The sequence below is a fragment of the Anopheles marshallii genome (genome assembly GCF_943734725.1).
Source record: "Anopheles marshallii chromosome X unlocalized genomic scaffold, idAnoMarsDA_429_01 X_unloc_61, whole genome shotgun sequence".
Taxonomy (NCBI): domain Eukaryota; kingdom Metazoa; phylum Arthropoda; class Insecta; order Diptera; family Culicidae; genus Anopheles; species Anopheles marshallii.
The window spans coordinates 30,001-37,500 of NW_026525911.1; the positions used below are offsets into that span (position 1 = coordinate 30,001).

Consider the following 7,500-nt stretch of genomic DNA (forward strand, 5'->3'; position numbering starts at 1 on the left):
CCTATGCACCTGGCAATGTATGGTAGTGTTTCCTGCTGCTTTCCTGATTTGGATGTGTACCATGGCCTTTATCAGGCACTCTCTACTAGCTCCGGAATCGAACCCTGATTCCCGCTTCCCGTCACAACCATGGTAGTCCTCTACACTACCATCAATAGTTGATGGGGCACAGTCAAGTGAAAGATCGGTACCAGACTTCAACTCAATCGGCCGATTGGTTTAACTAATAAGTGCACCGGTCCTACCACCTTCAGAAGCAGCATTCCCGGCCTGTTGCATGTATTAGCTCTGGTTTTCATCAATCTTCCCCTGCTGTGTTATACTGAGCTTATGCGGTTTCTCGATTGTCGTGCAAAGTGTGTTATCACACATACCCAATATGCTCAACTCTCATGTTCGTTTGACGCACCAAACTTTATTAGTGATGCACCACACAACAGGTTTTAATATACGCGATCGTGTGTGTTTCAGTGTGAACTTGGTGCGCCAAGTCCATTTGTGATGCATCACTTAGCTAACCATCTTTCGGGACTGTTTAGGGTATGTGCTCCTCCACATCTATGCTTACTCGTACACATTCTCTGTCAATAGGTTTAAGATCGGGCATTCTACCATATCATTGCCTTAATGCTTTCAAATCAAGGCTACCAGGGTAGCCTAATTGCGTTCGAAACTCAACTTGTGAGCTGTCGGCCCTAGAAGTTTTTTAGGCTGCTAGGACCTCTCTCTATATTTTGCCTTTGGACTTCTCGAAGCTCAACTTGTGAGCAGTTCCATGCACCACTACCCGTATCTCTTAGCTTAGTTCTAGCCATGTGCGTTCAAAGCTCAACGTTAAGCTGTGTCCTGCACCACAATCGTTATATAATAAGCTTATCTCTAAGCTTTTTTGCGTTCAATGCTCAACGTTAAGCTATCCCTTCGCTTAGAACCTCGCTCTACATTTTGCCTTTGGACTTCTCGAAGCTCAACTTGTGAGCAGTTCCATGCACCACTATAGGTATCTCTTAGCTTAGTTCTAGCCATGTGCGTTCAAAGCTCAACGTTAAGCGGCCTCATGCACCACAACCCTTGTATCTTAAGCTTATCTCTAAGCTTTTTTGCGTTCAATGCTCAACGTTAAGCTATCCCTTCGCTTAGAACCTCGCTCTATATTCAACTTTCAGATACCTCAAAGCTCAACTTATGTGGTCTGCTATTGCTCTTGAACGGGTACAATATCTGACAGAGGGGGGTTTTTGGCCCAAATTATGCATTATTAGTTTAACCTCCGTCGCAGAACCACATTTGACCAGGTCGAGAAAAAAATTTTTTCGTGACGACCTGGTCCCCCATAGTAGGGAATGAACATGACATCTTAACCATATTTGACCATTTTCAAATTTCTCGTCGCGGAATCATGACTTTACTAGTAAAATTTGTTCCGGGTAGGGACCTCCCATACAAAATTTTCATCGCTCCAAAAGTGATTTCGTTTCACTTTTCAACATTTACAAGGTCCATAAATCATGTTTTGAGACGATATGGAAAAAAAAATTTTTTGCCCGTCTCGACCAACTCGACCGATGGTGACCACAGCAGGGTGCTCCATACAAATTTTCCTTATGTGGAATTTTCAGTGTAAAATAAGGTTTCTCCAATCGATCGCGGGTTTCACTTTTCATCATTTGCTAGGTCTAACTATGATGTTTTGAGTGGTCCCGCAAAAATTTTTTCTCTTGGCCAGTCGACCCTTTCGTCCATGTCGGTGTGTTCTGCAGTAGGGTGCTCCATACAAATTTTCCTTATGTGGAATTTTTCAGTGTAAAATAAGGTTTCTCCAATCGATCGCGGGTTTCACTTTTCATCATTTGCTAGGTCTAACTATGATGTTTTGAGTGGTCCCGCAAAAATTTTTTCTTGGACCGGGCCTTCCTTCCCGGCCCTGTCGGTGTGCTCTGCAGTAGGGTGCTCCATACAAATTTTCCTTATGTGGAATTTTTCAGTGTAAAATAAGGTTTCTCCAATCGATCGCGGGTTTCACTTTTCATCATTTGCTAGGTCTAACTATGATGTTTTGAGTGGTCCCGCAAAAATTTTTTCTTGGACCGGGCCTTCCTTCCCGGCCCTGTCGGTGTGCTCTGCAGTAGGGTGCTCCATACAAATTTTCCTTATGTGGAATTTTTCAGTGTAAAATAAGGTTTCTCCAATCGATCGCGGGTTTCACTTTTCATCATTTGCTAGGTCTAACTATGATGTTTTGAGTGGTCCCGCAAAAATTTTTTCTTGGACCGGGCCTTCCTTCCCGGCCCTGTCGGTGTGCTCTGCAGTAGGGTGCTCCATACAAATTTTCCTTATGTGGAATTTTTCAGTGTAAAATAAGGTTTCTCCAATCGATCGCGGGTTTCACTTTTCATCATTTGCTAGGTCTAACTATGATGTTTTGAGTGGTCCCGCAAAAATTTTTTCTTGGACCGGGCCTTCCTTCCCGGCCCTGTCGGTGTGCTCTGCAGTAGGGTGCTCCATACAAATTTTGCTTATGTGGAATTTTTCAGTGTAAAATAAGGTTTCTCCAATCGATCGCGGGTTTCACTTTTCATCATTTGCTAGGTCTAACTATGATGTTTTGAGTGGTCCCGCAAAAATTTTTTCTTGGACCGGGCCTTCCTTCCCGGCCCTGTCGGTGTGCTCTGCAGTAGGGTGCTCCATACAAATTTTCCTTATGTGGAATTTTTCAGTGTAAAATAAGGTTTCTCCAATCGATCGCGGGTTTCACTTTTCATCATTTGCTAGGTCTAACTATGATGTTTTGAGTGGTCCCGCAAAAATTTTTTCTTGGACCGGGCCTTCCTTCCCGGCCCTGTCGGTGTGCTCTGCAGTAGGGTGCTCCATACAAATTTTCCTTATGTGGAATTTTTCAGTGTAAAATAAGGTTTCTCCAATCGATCGCGGGTTTCACTTTTCATCATTTGCTAGGTCTAACTATGATGTTTTGAGTGGTCCCGCAAAAATTTTTTCTTGGACCGGGCCTTCCTTCCCGGCCCTGTCGGTGTGCTCTGCAGTAGGGTGCTCCATACAAATTTTCCTTATGTGGAATTTTTCAGTGTAAAATAAGGTTTCTCCAATCGATCGCGGGTTTCACTTTTCATCATTTGCTAGGTCTAACTATGATGTTTTGAGTGGTCCCGCAAAAATTTTTTCTTGGACCGGGCCTTCCTTCCCGGCCCTGTCGGTGTGCTCTGCAGTAGGGTGCTCCATACAAATTTTCCTTATGTGGAATTTTTCAGTGTAAAATAAGGTTTCTCTAATCGATCGCGGGTTTCACTTTTCATCATTTGCTAGGTCTAACTATGATGTTTTGAGTGGTCCCGCAAAAATTTTTTCTCTTAGCCAGTCGACCCTTTCGTCCATGTCGGTGTGTTCTGCAGTAGGGTGCTCCATACAAATTTTCCTTATGTGGAATTTTTCAGTGTAAAATAAGGTTTCTCCAATCGATCGCGGGTTTCACTTTTCATCATTTGCTAGGTCTAACTATGATGTTTTGAGTGGTCCCGCAAAAATTTTTTCTTGGACCGGGCCTTCCTTCCCGGCCCTGTCGGTGTGCTCTGCAGTAGGGTGCTCCATACAAATTTTCCTTATGTGGAATTTTTCAGTGTAAAATAAGGTTTCTCCAATCGATCGCGGGTTTCACTTTTCATCATTTGCTAGGTCTAACTATGATGTTTTGAGTGGTCCCGCAAAAATTTTTTCTTGGACCGGGCCTTCCTTCCCGGCCCTGTCGGTGTGCTCTGCAGTAGGGTGCTCCATACAAATTTTCCTTATGTGGAATTTTTCAGTGTAAAATAAGGTTTCTCCAATCGATCGCGGGTTTCACTTTTCATCATTTGCTAGGTCTAACTATGATGTTTTGAGTGGTCCCGCAAAAATTTTTTCTCTTAGCCAGTCGACCCTTTCGTCCATGTCGGTGTGCTCTGCAGTAGGGTGCTCCATACAAATTTTCCTTATGTGGAATTTTTCAGTGTAAAATAAGGTTTCTCCAATCGATCGCGGGTTTCACTTTTCATCATTTGCTAGGTCTAACTATGATGTTTTGAGTGGTCCCGCAAAAATTTTTTCTTGGACCGGGCCTTCCTTCCCGGCCCTGTCGGTGTGCTCTGCAGTAGGGTGCTCCATACAAATTTTCCTTATGTGGAATTTTTCAGTGTAAAATAAGGTTTCTCCAATCGATCGCGGGTTTCACTTTTCATCATTTGCTAGGTCTAACTATGATGTTTTGAGTGGTCCCGCAAAAATTTTTTCTTGGACCGGGCCTTCCTTCCCGGCCCTGTCGGTGTGCTCTGCAGTAGGGTGCTCCATACAAATTTTCCTTATGTGGAATTTTTCAGTGTAAAATAAGGTTTCTCCAATCGATCGCGGGTTTCACTTTTCATCATTTGCTAGGTCTAACTATGATGTTTTGAGTGGTCCCGCAAAAATTTTTTCTTGGACCGGGCCTTCCTTCCCGGCCCTGTCGGTGTGCTCTGCAGTAGGGTGCTCCATACAAATATTCCTTATGTGGAATTTTTCAGTGTAAAATAAGGTTTCTCCAATCGATCGCGGGTTTCACTTTTCATCATTTGCTAGGTCTAACTATGATGTTTTGAGTGGTCCCGCAAAAATTTTTTCTCTTAGCCAGTCGACCCTTTCGTCCATGTCGGTGTGTTCTGCAGTAGGGTGCTCCAACCAAGTTTTCCTAATGAAAGTTTTTCGTGGTTTCGTGTTAGTTAAAAACTCCGGAACTTGGCTTATTTTCACCATAATTTCCACATATGGTGACCAACTCAATAAACGTTTTGTGCGTATCCTATGGACAGTTTTTCGCGTTCAACTTGGTGAACTAGGGTTGTTTTCCCGAAGGGTAAAAAAATCTGGACTTAGCCAAATTTTGAAATCTCCAACCAATCTTGGCCTGTTAGATTATCTTGGTTGGGTTGCTATGGGCTGCTACGGCCTACTTGATAGGCAATGTTTCAACTCTTGGAAGCTTTCGTGGTTGTTTAGAACTGTCCATGGCCTTCTTGATAGAAATGGCTTATCGTGGCCATGGACTTAGCAACATTTTGAGATCCAATCTTGGCCTGTTAGATTATCTTGGTTGGTTTGCTATGGGCTGGTACGGCCTACTTGATAGGCAATGTTTCAACTCTTGGAAGCTTTCGTGGTTGCTAAGCACAGTTCGTGGCCTTCTTGATAGAAATGGCTTATGGTGGCCATGGACTTAGCCATATTTTGAAATCTCCAACCAATCTTGGCCTGTTAGAGTATCTTGGTTGGGTTGCTATGGGCTGGTACGGCCTACTTGATAGGCAATGTTTCAACTCTTGGAAGCTTTCGTGGTTTCTAAGCACTGTTCATGGCCTTCTTGATAGAAATGGCTTATGGTGGCCATGGACTTAGCCAAATTTTGAAATCTCCAACCAATCTTGGCCTGTTAGATTATCTTGGTTGGTTTGCTATGGGCTGGTACGGCCTACTTGATAGGCAATGTTTCAACTCTTGGAAGCTCTCGTGGTTGCTAAGCACTGTTCGTGGCCTTCTTGATAGAAATGGCTTATGGTGGCCATGGACTTAGCAAAATTTTGAAGTCTCCAACCAATCTTGGCCTGTTAGAGTATCTTGGTTGGGTTGCTATGGGCTGCTACGGCCTACTTGATAGGCAATGTTTCAACTCTTGGAAGCTTTCGTGGTTGCTAAGCACTGTTCGTGGCCTTCTTGATAGAAATGGCTTATGGTGGCCATGGACTTAGCCAAATTTTGAATTCTCCAACCAATCTTGGCCTGTTAGAGTATCTTGGTTGGGTTGCTATGGGCTGCTACGGCCTACTTGATAGGCAATGTTTCAACTCTTGGAAGCTTTCGTGGTTGCTAAGCACAGTTCGTGGCCTTCTTGATAGAAATGGCTTATGGTGGCCATGGACTTAGCCAAATTTTGAAATCTCCAACCCATCTTGGCCTGTTAGAGTATCTTGGTTGGGTTGCTATGGGCTGGTACGGCCTACTTGATAGGCAATGTTTCAACTCTTGGAAGCTTTCGTGGTTGCTAAGCACTGTTCATGGCCTTCTTGATAGAAATGGCTTATGGTGGCCATGGACTTAGCCAAATTTTGAAATCTCCAACCAATCTTGGCCTGTTAGATTATCTTGGTTGGTTTGCTATGGGCTGGTACGGCCTACTTGATAGGCAATGTTTCAACTCTTGGAAGCTCTCGTGGTTGCTAAGCACTGTTCGTGGCCTTCTTGATAGAAATGGCTTATGGTGGCCATGGACTTAGCAAAATTTTGAAATCTCCAACCAATCTTGGCCTGTTAGAGTATCTTGGTTGGGTTGCTATGGGCTGCTACGGCCTACTTGATAGGCAATGTTTCAACTCTTGGAAGCTTTCGTGGTTGCTAAGCACTGTTCGTGGCCTTCTTGATAGAAATGGCTTATGGTGGCCATGGACTTAGCAAAATTTTGAATTCTCCAACCAATCTTGGCCTGTTAGAGTATCTTGGTTGGGTTGCTATGGGCTGGTACGGCCTACTTGATAGGCAATGTTTCAACTCTTGGAAGCTTTCGTGGTTGCTAAGCACTGTTCGTGGCCTTCTTGATAGAAATGGCTTATGGTGGCCATGGACTTAGCCAAATTTTGAAATCTCCAACCAATCTTGGCCTGTTAGATTATCTTGGTTGGGTTGCTATGGGCCGGTACGGCCTACTTGATAGGCAATGTTTCAACTCTTGGGCGCTTTCGTGGTTGCTAAGCACTGTCCATGGCCTTCTTGATAGAAATGGCTTATGGTGGCCATGGACTTAGCAACATTTTGAAGTCTCCAACCAATCTTGGCCTGTTAGATTATCTTGGTTGGTTTGCTATGGGCTGGTACGGCCTACTTGATAGGCAATGTTTCAACTCTTGGAAGCTTTCGTGGTTGCTTAGGATAAGAATCCCGACGAGAAAGGTTTCCCGGACTTATAAAAATAACCGATTAGCCCCAAGGACACATCTTCCTTGAAAGGCTAATCATGCACCACACACCACACCACCCATAGGCTTGCAAGCAGCACTCTTGTCGAGTGCAGCAAGCCTATGCTCACATCAACTACCGTACACGTACCACCATAGGCTTGCAAGCAGCACTCTTGTCGAGTGCAGCAAGCCTATGCTCATCAACTACCATACGTACCACCACAGCCTTGCAAGCAGCACTCTTGTCGAGTGCAGCAAGCCTATACTCCACGAACTAACCACTTCACCACCAAGCATGGGTCGCCTGAGAGGATCGATGCGAACGCATCTCTACAACTCGCAGCTCCCAGCCTGTAGTCCCGTCGTTTGCGGGCGGTCGAAGGTGTCGAAACTAGTTGTATCCACGGTCGACGGGAGCACAGCCACCAGGGTTCCCTGTGATAAGGTACTTCCACGTGCAGCGTACACCCGCCCGTTGCGGCTCAGTCTAGTGCTATAGCGGGGATGAGACGGCAGTGTGCACGGGGCAGCA

The 7,500-nt window shown here is 44.7% G+C and overlaps 1 pseudogene; it reads right to left on the reverse strand.

Annotated features, from left to right (window-relative positions):
- Positions 1 to 7,249: 7,249 nt before the first annotated feature.
- Positions 7,250 to 7,500, reverse strand: part of LOC128717519 (large subunit ribosomal RNA) — a 5,804-nt pseudogene continuing 5,553 nt past the window's right edge.